General features: G+C 28.6%; 1 long non-coding RNA gene across 1 annotated transcript in view; it reads right to left on the bottom strand.

The window, feature by feature from the left end:
* Window positions 1-176: 176 nt before the first annotated feature.
* The window catches only part of LOC129915423 (uncharacterized), a 158,944-nt gene continuing 145,681 nt past the window's right edge, over window positions 177-13,439 (bottom strand). Inside the window, exon 3 of the long non-coding RNA XR_008772299.1 lies at window positions 177-878. This is a non-coding gene — a long non-coding RNA (uncharacterized LOC129915423). The remainder of the gene's footprint in view (window positions 879-13,439) is intronic.

Genomic DNA, 13,439 nt, shown 5'->3' with positions numbered 1-13,439 from the left:
AAAAAAAAAAGAAAGTGATTCAATAATTCGATAAGAATATTATAGTCCTATTTTGCTACACGGGTGAGTCAAATCATTTGATTTTTAAATGTTTTTCGTATTATATTTAAAAATAAATGATTTGGTCTAGACCGCCAATAGCAGATTAATGGCTAGTAAGAAGTTTTTCTCTTGTAAAAAAAAAATTAAATATTGCCACCTGTTTCTTGTTTGTGATTTACAAAAAAAAAGTATATTTTTCACATTACTATAATTGTTATAATTTTTGTTATTTTCTCTTCTTTATGTATTTATTATTTTTTTTTATTTTTCATTTACAAACCTTTTATACACAAAAAATATATATTTAAAAAATTGTCAAATACAAAATTACATTTTTGCAAAAAAAGAAAAAAATCAAATTTGAAATTTTTTTTTGTTGTCAAAATGAGGAAAACGAATATTGTTCTCTTGAGAGAATACACACATCTGCTTCTGTAAGTTTTTTTTTTTTTCTAAGACTTATTTTGTAACCGAAGGATAAATATAAATCTAAAAACAAAATTTAACGGAATAAAAGATTTTTTTTTCGTGCGAGGACATTCCACATTTTAATTTGGAATATCCTTCAAATGAAAAAGAAAATAATGTGCAAAAAACCAAACAAACTCGGTCTATCATTCATTTGTCTTATCTTGAAGCTAGAAAAAGAATGTTTTGCTCTCTTTTTCTTCAAAATTTCTTATTCAGATCGCGCACTCTCAATATCACTCAAGGGCGACTGTTGTTTGCAGCGGTATTGGATGGTGTCGCGATGTCATGAAGATGATGATGTCGATAAATCGAGTGTGAGTATAATTTTTTTTTTAATATTAATATTCGTTTTTTTCCATTAACACCTTAAACAAAAAAAAAAAAATGAGTCATAAACAAGAAATTAAATTTTTTTTGAAATCAGGGAAATAACTTTATTATAAACAAAAATAACAAACAAAAAAATGCAGCATTTATAAGAACCAACAACAAACTAACAAAAAAAACAACAACAACAAAAGAAAAAAAATTTACTAAGTATTGTACAAATAGCTGCCAGTTTTACGTAATAACAAAAAAATAAAAATCTTTTGTGCGTATATCTTATAAGAAATTAATTGTGATTCAATTTGCAAAGATGAAAAAAACTTTGTGTGTTTTAATTTTTTTTTTTTTATTAAATTATTATTATTAAATATACACATTTGCATTTTAAATTGAGATTATCTCAACAACTTAGATCTTAAATTAAATTACAAAAAAAAGTAAGAAAATCACTACAAGATCATTATAAAAAAAAATAAAAAACAAACTTTGTACAATAAGTATAATAACAACTAATAATTATAAATAAAAAAAAAACTATTATAATAATAATATTAAAATTATATAACAAAAAAATTAATGTGATCGACGTTAACAAAAGTGATATATGCTGAATATAACATGAAAACAAAAAAAAACAACACGAGTTTAGAAAAACAAGAAAAAAAAAAAACAAATTACAAAACAAAATTTCATCCATTAGGCAAAATTTTTTGGAAATCTAGCAAAATTGTTTTTCTTTAAATAAAATTTAAAAACATAACATACAAATAAAAAAAAAAAAACAAATAAATTAAATTAGATTAAAGAAATTTATCATGTATAAAAGGCTTTGGTAATCGATATGCAATTACATAAATGTTTTAATTTTACATCTGTAGCCAAATGAAAATCATTTTTAAGTCAATTTGGATTATGTAAAGTCAGGCTACGGTTTCAGTGAGAGCAAATTTTGCGATAAATTTGCTCTTTAAACGTAAAATTCGGTATCACTGAAACCTTAACTACAAAAAAAAAAATTGATACTTTTAGAACATACCAAATGGCATGCAAATGACCAAAAAGTTGAAATGGAAATTAAACGCAATCTTTTTCATTAATAGTTTTCTATGTACATTCCAGTTAATTATGCCAAGGCTTTTTCTAGTTGAAAAACAATTGTTGTCTAGCAAAATCTTTATACTTTAAGTATTCAAATGTCGAATGAATCGGATTCGATCCACGTCGCCATTTTGGATCGGAATCACTTCAATTCTTTTCAATGGGTTTCAATTCTTAGTAGAATTTTCTTTCCACAAATTGGGCATGTGCAGTATGATTCAAACATGATGCTCAATCACTTTAGTGATTCTCTTTTTTGAGCGGATTCCTTTAGTCCAGAGGTCTGGGTTTGATTTCCAGTCTCCACCACCTTAAAATAAAAAGATTTTTTCAGGCAAACTGCCTCTTGCGGGGAAATGACAAAGCCTCCAAAAGTATAATTGTCATACAAAAATGCATCTCTGTTGAGCCTTTCGGGCTCGATTCCTTTCATTCCATTTTGCACTAAAAGTGAATCCACCTGCTGCTGCACCTCTGTTTTATATCGGAATGCAAAATGATTTTCATTTGGTACCTTTTAAGAGTTATGATACAAAAAAACATAACTCATTTTTTTCAATTTAAATCAAATTTAATTTGCCAACATTGCCAAGCGCTCCTTCTATATCATATCACTAAAGTTATGTTTTTAAATTTAAGTTCAACTTTTACAACTTACACACAAATACCTACATACATTATGTACGATATTGTGTGTGTCTCTCATGTGAATGCCATGTATAGACTAAAAGCATTTAAAAAAAATGCCATTTCAGTATATATATTCCACACTTTTGTTTAACGTTCCCCTTATACCTTCGAAATCTATCTACCTTATAAAGTATATTTAATCTTCTTTGAACAAAATGATTATTTATTTAAGTTTAGTCCTACATACATTAATATTATTTTATTCATTTTCTTCCTCTTTCCTATCCCATCGCATTGATTTACCTTTGCTTTGAATCAAAAATCATTATAAAAAAAAAAAATGAAATTCTCTTAGTCATATTCAGTTGCAATGTATTATTTTTATTTTAAATTTCTGTTTAATATCTTAAAAAATATATTTTTATTTATACATTAATATTCATTGATGAGTGGATTTTTATTAGTTAGTAAGAGAGATAAATGGGTGGTAAAATGAAAAAAAAAAAAAAAATTAACATTTAAAATGGTTATTTATAAATTTTTTATACTTACAAAGTAAAGTAATAATTTGGTTATTTTTTCCTATCAATTTTATAATTAAAGTTTTTGAAATTTAAATTTGTTTAAGAATGAGAAAAAAAAAGCTTAGCTGAGAATTTTAAAGTAAAAAACACCAACTTTCATAACGCTGTATAGCATTAAAAAGGCAAAAAGTAAAAACACTACGAAAGAATGTGTAAAACAAAAAGAAAAAAACCTATAATGATGATAATAAAATGAGAGAACATCAGGAGAAAATAACAACAACATTTTGTGTACTGATTTTTTTTTGTATACGGGTGATTGCTACCTGTTTTTTTGAAAAGTACATATAAAAAAATATTGTGTAGGAATGAGAGAGTAAAAAATATTTAAAAAAGAATTTAATAAAATAAAAAGTAATTTGTAGTTTGCAAAAAACAAATACTTATAAAATGAAAACGCAGCAAGAATATTTTGAACTTGAAATTTTATTTTTTAAATTATAAAAAAAAAATACAAAATAAATGTTTATCTCTTAATTTTTAGTTTATAATTAATTTATTCTATTTTAATGATAAGAAAAGAAATGTGTAAGATTTATATAATATAAAAACCGACGAAATGACGAAAAAAAGAATGAAATAAAATGAATGAACGATAAGTATTGGTATATAAAAAAAACAAAATCAAATTATGTGTTTTATTCTTCTATGAAAATGAAACTGGTGCATTTCTCTTATTCTCTTATGGTTAAGGGATTTGTTTAAGTTCCAAGGATTTACTTTAAAAAAGGTACAAATGTTTTGAAGTTTTCTTCCACTCCATAAGTCCGGTTGGCGAAACGTTGGCTTTAGTATGGTGACCGATTAGTCATTTACAGTAACGTTAGCTTTCATGGTTGCGAATGTGTGATAAATGCATAGCTTTCAAAACAAATGATGAATTTCAGATTTTTATAATTGCAAATATTCATATTCAAATGCGTTCCAAGATATGAAGTAAACGATTATACATATGCTTATAGCGAGGAATCCGTCGGTCGGAGCGGAGTTTTGTCCGATTTCATACGAATCGGACAGTTTTTAACATGTCGGAAAGCACACCTCGTATGAAATCGGAGAATTTATGCTCCGACGGCTAAGTCGCTAGGGCCGCGCTTGGGTTGTCAAAAACATGAATTGGCAGATGAAAGAATATAATTTGTTTTCTATTTGCCAGGGGCCCCAGCCCTCGATTGTATCGAGTTAACTCGATTATTCAAAGTTACCTGCTGGCTGTGAATCTGACAGCTAAAAGAGGGGTTGAAGTGGAGAAAAAATGGAAAAATCTCAGATTTCATAGTCTTCAAATAAAAATTTCAGATTTATAAAAAATCAATCGAGATTCAAAAATCTGAATCTGGATTTTTATCAAGATTCACACATACCTACATTCACAAGCACTTTCACACACACATCAGTTTGACATTTGTGTGAACAATTGTTGTTGTTTTTTTATAAGGTGTTATTATTTTATGTGAACAGATTTCGTACATAATTACAAAAATAGATTTCATCTTCTATTTGCTAGGAAAAATCTGAGAGTTTTACATAAAAATCTCGGAATCAAAATTGAAAACGACATGTGTCGAATTTCTTAAAAAATCGAATTTAAAGCGATCTTAACACGATTATCTGCCAAACATGATTTATTGGGAAAAAAAAATCGCTTTCATTTCGATTTTTTTTGTTTGAAAGGAATTCGACAAAAGTTTTTTCAGCTGCGTTATTGAAATTGTTGTTGCTTTTGACTTTGCCAAATTAAACGTCATATTCTAGAATTCCTTTAAACATACAATTGAATTTTTTTTTATATAAATCATGTTCGATTTTTTTAAGGAATTCGACAATAAACTAACGATGCCAATATTGTGTATTACGAAACGAACTGCAGACAAAACGAAAGTTACGACATAGAGCGATTATAGATTATGAGATGCAAAACCGAACTGAAGAAAATTGAACAATTTTATTTTTTCAAAACGAGAGTATCTTCACACATCAAAATAAAAAAAAAAATTTAAATGGAAAACAAATTTATTCGAAAAACAAACTCAAAACGAAAATCAAAACGGTAGCTATATAGACCGAGTAGTCCAGTCAAATTATATGTGGTTGTATGGAGGTCTGAGAAATAATTCGCAACTGCAATTCGTACCTAAAATATGAAAGTACACTAGTACAGGAACTAAGCCCCCCATTTTCCACACAAATGTCTGGACGACTTTGGCCGCCATTTTGTTTTGAACAGTTTTGCGACTATCGCTTGTAGTTCGGGTAGTTTTGGTGTTAGAGAAAAATGTTATGAGACAAACTTGTAGTAAATTTTATTTCCCACAAAATATATTTTATAACTTTTTACTCTAAAACCCACCATTTAGGAATTATAATGAATTTCGTAAAATGCTATGCTCACTTTTTTTTTATATGCACCATAACTTTTTATTTTAAACTTTTATCAAAAATTTGTTGTTATAAAAATTGAAGAACTATTAATTAACTATGTTTTTCTCGTATAAGGTTTTTTTCTCCGATGTACCGTTCCCTCACTAGAACGAAAAATCAATAAAAAAAAAAATTAGAAAAAACAGGGTGAGGGGAGAGCACGATAACTATGGCGCTGAGATTTGATAACTGTATTTTGTAGAAGGGTTCAATACAAGTATTTTTTACTTTGGGAGGGGGGGGTCTATCTAACCCCGTTTAGGCGGGAGGGGAAATTTTCTAAAAAACAACCTAATATTTAAAAAAATTATTAAAAAACAACGGCAACACTAAGAGTTATGAAGGATATTTTTTTTTCAAAAGCCACAATTAAACGCTTTATTTTAATTTTTAAATAGTGTTTTTAAAATTAATAGTTTTTGAAATAATCGATCTCAAAGTTAAAATTAGCGAAACAAATTAAAAAAAAAAAACACATTCAATACTATTTTTGTCAGGACCATTAATTTCAATACAAATTTACTATTACAATAAAACTACCTTCGCTGATTTTCTATGCCTTCTTGTTTTTTAGAAAATTGAAAAATGAAACAAAAAAAAAAACAGATTAACAATTTTTTTTTTTTTTGCTGTTTTGATAACTTTGGTACTAACAGAATCATAAACAAAAAAGATCTTATGTATTTATTACATATAGAGTTAGTTGAGAGCTTTATGCGTTAAAAAAAAAAACATTTTACGCTCACCACAGAGATGCTGAGAACCCGCAAAGCAGGGCAGGCAAGGTACTTTTAAGTTAAAAAACTGTTGACATTGGCGCCTACCTGACGACTTTTCGTACCCTAAGTGGAGCAGAAAATTGCCAACTTTTTTGTTGATGGCCAAAGTTATCAAAATAGCAAAAAAAAAAAAAAAATAAGTGAACATCTGATAAAAAGTATTTTTTTTTTAATTTTCTCAAAAACTAGAAGTCATGAAATATACGGTTTTCAGTGTTTGACAGAAAATCAGCCAAGGTAGTTTTATTGTACCTAATAGTATATTTTGTATTGAAATTAATGGTCCTGACAAAAATAGTATTGAATGTGTTTTTTTTTTTTTAATTTGTTTCGCTAATTTTAACTTTGAGATCGATTATTTCAAAAACTATTAATTTTAAAAACACTATTTAAAAATTAAAATAAAGCGTTTAATTGTGGCTTTTGAAAAAAATATCCTTCATAACTCTTAGTGTTGCCGTTGTTTTTTAATAATTTTTTTAAATATTAGGTTGTTTTTTAGAAAATTTCCCCTCCCGCCTAAACGGGTTTAGATAGACCCCCCCTCCCAAAGTAAAAAATACTTGTATTGAACCCTTCTACAAAATACAGTTATCAAATCTCAACGCCATAGTTATCGTGCTCTCCCCTCACCCTGTTTTTTCTAATTTTTTTTATTGATTTTTCGTTCTGTTATATGAGAAAAACATAGTTAATTAATAGTTCTTCAATTTTTATAACAACAATTTTTTGATAAAAGTTTAAAATAAAAAGTTATGGTGCATATAAAAAAAAAGTGAGCATAGCATTTTACGAAATTCATTATAATTCCTAAATGGTGGGTTTTAGAGTAAAAAGTTATAAAATATATTTTGTGGGAAATAAAATTTACTACAAGTTTGTCTCATAACATTTTTCTCTAACACCAAAACTACCCGAACTACAAGCGATAGTCGCAAAACTGTTCAAAACAAAATGGCGGCCAAAGTCGTTTGTGTGGAAAATGGGGGGCTTAGTTCCTGTACTAGTGTACTTTCATATTTTAGGTACGAATTGCAGTTGCGAATTATTTCTCAGCTAAAGTATAACTTGACTGGACTAGAGAGCCCACAGCAGATTTTGGGAGTAGAGGTATAACCGAAAATGGGTCATAGGTATGCGTAGGTAATAGCGTCCTGATAAAGAATTCGAAAGTCTGGCAGGTTTATTTCACGGAATTCTATGGTTTATGGGGAGTTCAAAAATGCATTTTTTTCCGATTTTTGTGTCGAGTATATAACCACTTTAATTCATATAGAGCCGATAGAGGGCGATACCTTGATTTCAAAAAGTTCGGTCCCAGACGTTTTATTCGCGGCATTACCCTTGCCAGACGTTCCCGAAAATGGTAAAAAAAAAAATCAGTTTTTGATGTCGGAGGTATAGCCACAAGTATGATATACCAAAAAATCAGGAACAATACCACGATTACAAAAATCTGGGTCCCAGATGTTTTATTCACGGCATTCACCCTACCAGACGTCATTGAAATTCTGAAATGCATTTTCAGAAAAGAGTTAAGCAAATTTAATTTTCCCTTAAATGTAACCATCTGGTGGTACCTCTTAAAAAATTAAAACTACCACTTGATAGAAAATAAATTAGTGCCAGACGTTTTAACCACGGCACACACTGGGGAAATTTGTATGGGAGTGCGGAAAAAATTAAATAAAAACTGAACCACTGAATAGATTTGGATGAAATTTTCAGGGATGACAGTTTTCGTCGTAAGAAATTATTATTATTCATTTCCGCCCACTGCCACGCCCTTTTAAAAAAATTTGTGAAAGTAATAAAGAATTCCGATTCTCAATTTACTTATACTTACTTATAGCATTTTTTTAAAAATTTTTTTGTATTATTGTATAATAAAAAACCCAAATTATAGTTAAAAATTATTTAAAAAAAAAAACACTTTTTTCATTTTTTATACAAATTTTTCAAAAGTTTATTCTTTTAAGGTCCAATTTATTCACACTCCATTAAATTTAAAGTCGCCATTAAAAAAGGGAAATTTTAAAATTTCTATGCGATTTGACAGTTTTATAATTTTTAATGGAGCCTTTAAAAATAATGGAGAGTGAATAAATTGGGCCAAAGAGAGCCATTTTTTCCTCAATTAAATGACTCTGATTCTTCTTAATAAAGGAAGGGGTCAGATGATCTGTATTTTTCAATAATAATTTCAATTTCTGCTTGGATCTTCGCATGAAATGCTTAAAACTCCCAATATTAATAAAATGTATAATAATAAGACGCATATTTCCCTTTTCACTCGTTTTTAATTTGAATAGTTTTCAATAGGTATATACATACATTTCAGTTACATATAACGAAAATTAATTTTTCTGAGCCAAGTTCAAAAAATCAAATGTAATTTTATTGTAGTACATAGATTTGTTAAAAAAATGTGTTACGAATTAATTTTATTTTCTATATTTGTCTTTTTGTCTTTCGGATAAGAATTTCAAGCTTGCAGCCAAAAAAAAACAAAAATCTGACAAAAAGGAGATTTTTTACTTTTCAATTTTCTCGAAAACTAGAAGGCATAGAAACATATGGTTTTCAGTGTTTGGTAAGGAATAAATTAAGGCAGTGTTCTTTATCATTCAAATTGAATTCAAATCCCCAGCCTTGTCAAAAATAGTATTGGATATGTTTTTTTTATTTTTTTTTTTTTCAAAATTTTGACTTTGAAATCGATTATTTTAAAAACAATTCACTTAAAGATCTTAACTTAAAAGCTCAAATTAAGCCTAATATTTTGGCTTTTAAAAAAAGTATCATTTATAACTGTAAGTGTTACCATTGGTTTTTAATATTTTTTTTTTGTTATTTTAAGTAATTTTTAAGAAAATGATTTTTGCGACCAAATGAAGTTTTCAATTGCCAATAAAAAACGCAGTGGCACCTGGTGGCACCCAAATTTAGCCTTCATCGAAAGGAAATTTCATAAGGAAAAAGTTTTTAACAGTCTCTAACTGTAGGCAAGTGTAGCTAAAATAATATATACAAAAATATGAAAAAATCAAACCATTTTTTTCTCTTTTCTTTAAATAATTATATAAAATAATTAACATCTTTAAAATTAATAATTTCTTCGATTTACAATAGACAAACGATGGCTTCTTTACGGAAAAATAAAAGTGTATGAGTCGGCTCAAGCTAAAAAAAATTACACAGCTTTAATTTGAGGGTATTTTCACTTCGTTTTTTATACTTTCAACAACTTGTCCCTTTACAAAGCTCTAAAAAGTAAACTACAAGTCCGATTTTAGTAATTCTTTCTGATTTTGATTCAGATTTTATTCTAGAATTTAGAAATACTATTGAAATATTCTCCGAGGAATTTTAAATTTTGGACTTTTTTCCGCAAAATCCCCAGTGTGCGGCATTAACCCCAACAGACGTCCTTGAAGAGTCCCAAAACAAAGATTTTCATACAAAAGTCATTATATTAATTTTACCTCCACTCCCAAAATCTGCGGTGGGCTCTTAGACTAATAGACACTCATTCAATACGAGTATCGTTTTTTTAACGATACTCGTTTTATACAATCGCAATTTCACGAATACGCGGTTTTACAAACGATAATCGTTTTACGCAATGGAGAATGAAAATGAAAACGCTAATGGGTGTGTTCACGTACCTTGTATTCGGATACCTTGTGTTGTTGTAATCCCATGTTGACCAGTAAAAACATTCAAAGTTAAACTAAAAATTTTTGTATATCTATCTATCTCATGGGAAATTTCAAGAACAGCTGATTCGTGTTCACAAAAGACAAAAGTAACAGTTACTAAGGTATCTTTTGGATAGCCTATTCTATACGTACGTGAACGTACTCAATGATGTGACTTTGTCTCCTTGTACCATGGTCGTACAATTTTTTTTTTTTACTTAAGTTTGTAACTCATGCAGGAAAGCTGCGCCAAGTTAACTCAAATTGGCGGAACTACATTTTTCAGATTTTTGAGTATTCCATAATCATGATAAAGTTTTGAGCCAAAGTCGGAGTCAACTTCGAGGTGTGCTTCCAACAGGGGCCCTGTTTTGTAAAACGTTTATCGTTGAAACTACTTCGTTAATCGTTGAAACGGGATTACGTATAACGATAATCGTTATATTTCAACGATACTCGTTAATCTTTACGACTGCCACTTGCCTATCGTTTTATCGACTTTTGTTTTGGTTAAGGTGTAATAATATTGTTGCGTCTGCCGTTAGAATGCGTGTGAGCCTCAAGAAAATATTTTTTTTCGGCTAAGCGACTTTCTTTTTTTTACATTATCGCTTTTTGTCGTGAATATATTTTATCTCATTCACGTGAATAAGATTCCACCCGGAAAAATTTAATTTCACTTTTTCCCTATTGTGACTCCCGGGCGAAGAGTTGTTCAAGTTCGGACATTTCCTTGTATTTACAACTTTTTGTCAAGTAATTTGCGAGGTATTTGACAGCTCTTCTCTCACTAAAATGTTGGTGCCGAACAAGAAACTAGTTTAGCGGAAAATGTAAATTCCCTTCGGGTGAAACTCATGATAGCTTTTTAAATTCCGGGCGAACAAAAATATTCCTGGCGGAAAACATTCCACGTGAAACTCACAATAGGGCTGATTATCGTTTACTTGCCGCTCGTTTCGTATTGCCTAATAGACCCCCTAAATTTTTCCGATTTTTGTAGCACACCAAAAAATTGTAATTTTTGTTTAAGTCACTAACTTATTTAATCTGAAATACCCTGTTAAACTTTGATTACAATATTTTACGAACGAATGTTATGAATCATAATTCATAAACCTAGTACCTACATTTTGACCTTTGTCTTGAATTTGTTTCGTAGAACCTCAAATTTCGCTAAAAAAATATTTACTGCGACATTCGAGTTAATGGTGGTATTAGCCTATGTATGTTAATTATGCGACATTGAAATCCATCCAACACTATAAATGCTAAGTATTTATTGCTAAAGTTGCCAAATTAGTTGTTGTTGATGCAAAAAATCAATCGATCATTGAGCAACATGGGTATTCCCACCGCATAGTCGCAAAAACAATCCAATGAGTTGAGATCGAGACTACACTTAAAAGAAAAAATACTGAAAAATAAGTTCAGTTTAAAAATGTGAAAGCTATTTACATAATATGTAATACTATATTATAAATGCGTTGATTTTTTTTTTTCCACCATTCACATAATCACTGGCTCTATATGGGAAATAAATAAAAATTTTCAAACTCAATGGTATATGATAGGTATTGGTGAAGCGGTTTGCACTAAGAAAGGTTTTTACTCAAATCGCACATTTAATAGGGTAAAACGGGGCAAAATGGCAAAATGAAAAAATTATCTAAAATCTAAATGCGATGTCGTAGAGAGTTGATTTTTTTTGCAATAGATAGATAATCATTTTTTATGTTAATGGACTTTTGGTAAAAAATTTTTAAAAATCTAAATCGGTAAGAAATCGTTAGGTTTTGAAAAGCTTATCAAATCGGGGCAAGTTGAGAAAGGGGTGATTACGAGAGAGGGGAATTTTTCTTGGAAATTCTGAATACACCAATGGATAGGTGGTGGAAAAATAGTTGAGACGTGTGTTGGGATTTTTTTTTAAAGTGAGTAGTTTTTGAGATAGAGAGTTTTGAAAAACACCTATTTTTTGCATGTTAAAATTGGGTGGGTTTTTATTTTTAGAAATATTTCCGAGTGCTCAAAAAATCTGAAACTTATAGGGTGTATAGGTGGAGTATGTATGAGTGAATGTGCAAAAAATTGGAACTCTAAAATGAAATTTTCCATCAAAATCGAGATGAAGAAGTTTTTTGGAGCCAAGTTTTTTGGTCTTTTTTTCCCGTTTTTAACCGTTTTTTATTTTTATCTTTTTTTGTTTACCTCATAAATGAATGAAACTTAGAGGGTAGATAGAGTATTGGCAGGACTATATGTGTACAAAATTTCAATCAATTTCGTAAACACAATTTTGAGATAACGGTAAATTAAAGTGTGAGAATTCAACAGGTTATAACTATTGATCTAGAGCAGATAGAAATTTTATTAAACTTTTATGAGCATCCTGATACAATTACCTTTCATTTGGTATATCACACATAACGGTAGACTAACTACAAGCTACACAATGTTAAATCAAGAAACTTGCGAAAACACTCAAAACACCAGTGGAGATCTGTTGATCATGAACAGTCACCAGTGTAGGAAGTACCGTAATCTCAGTCTGGAAATTCCACATGGTTGACTTTAAAAAATTCTAACTTTTCTTGTAGGCAACTTGGAAATAAGATTGAACCGTCATGTGAAAGGTGAAACAATAAGCTTTCACATGGTATAAAAATTTATTTAGGTTGTCATTGAAAAAAATTGATTTAATAGCATGAGAAGAAAAAAATAAATGTTTTTTTTGCTTTTTTTGATGAAAATACATTGAGTTCAAAAAATTCTAGCTCTTTTTGTAGATGTCTCATAGACCTGATATATATATATATTTTAAGCTAAGACAATAAGCTTTTATATGGTATAAAATTTTTTATAGGTTGTCATTAAAAAAAATTGAATAAATGACGTGTGAAGATAAATTTATAGGTTTTTTTTGCTTTTTTTGATGAAAATGATTGTTTTCAATAAATTATTTTTATACTTTTTGAGCATTCTTGAAATTTTAATATGGTTTTATTCTTTAGGAAATTTTATAAGCTTTTTAATGGTATAATTTTTTTCTAAGCTTTTCATATTAAAAAATCGATATATTGATAAAAGAAAAGAAAAAAAGTGTTTTTTTTGGCTTTTTTTGTAAAATTTGATTGACTTTAAAAAATTATTACTTTTTTTCTACAAAACTTACAGATATAAATTAAGTCTCAATTTCTAGCTTAAGTAACAAGCTATAACATGGTGCTATTATTTTATTAATTTTTGAACAAAAAAGTTGTAAAAAAAAATTAAATAATAATATTTTTTTGTTTTTTTTTTTTCAAGAAATAAGAAAATTTAAAATATTACAATCTACCTACACATGATTTGTCACAGTTTCTTTGATACTTGCTTGATTTATC

The sequence above is a fragment of the Episyrphus balteatus genome, chromosome 3, assembly GCF_945859705.1.
Source record: "Episyrphus balteatus chromosome 3, idEpiBalt1.1, whole genome shotgun sequence".
NCBI lineage: Eukaryota > Metazoa > Arthropoda > Insecta > Diptera > Syrphidae > Episyrphus > Episyrphus balteatus.
This window is presented reverse-complemented; position numbering and strand designations above follow the sequence as displayed.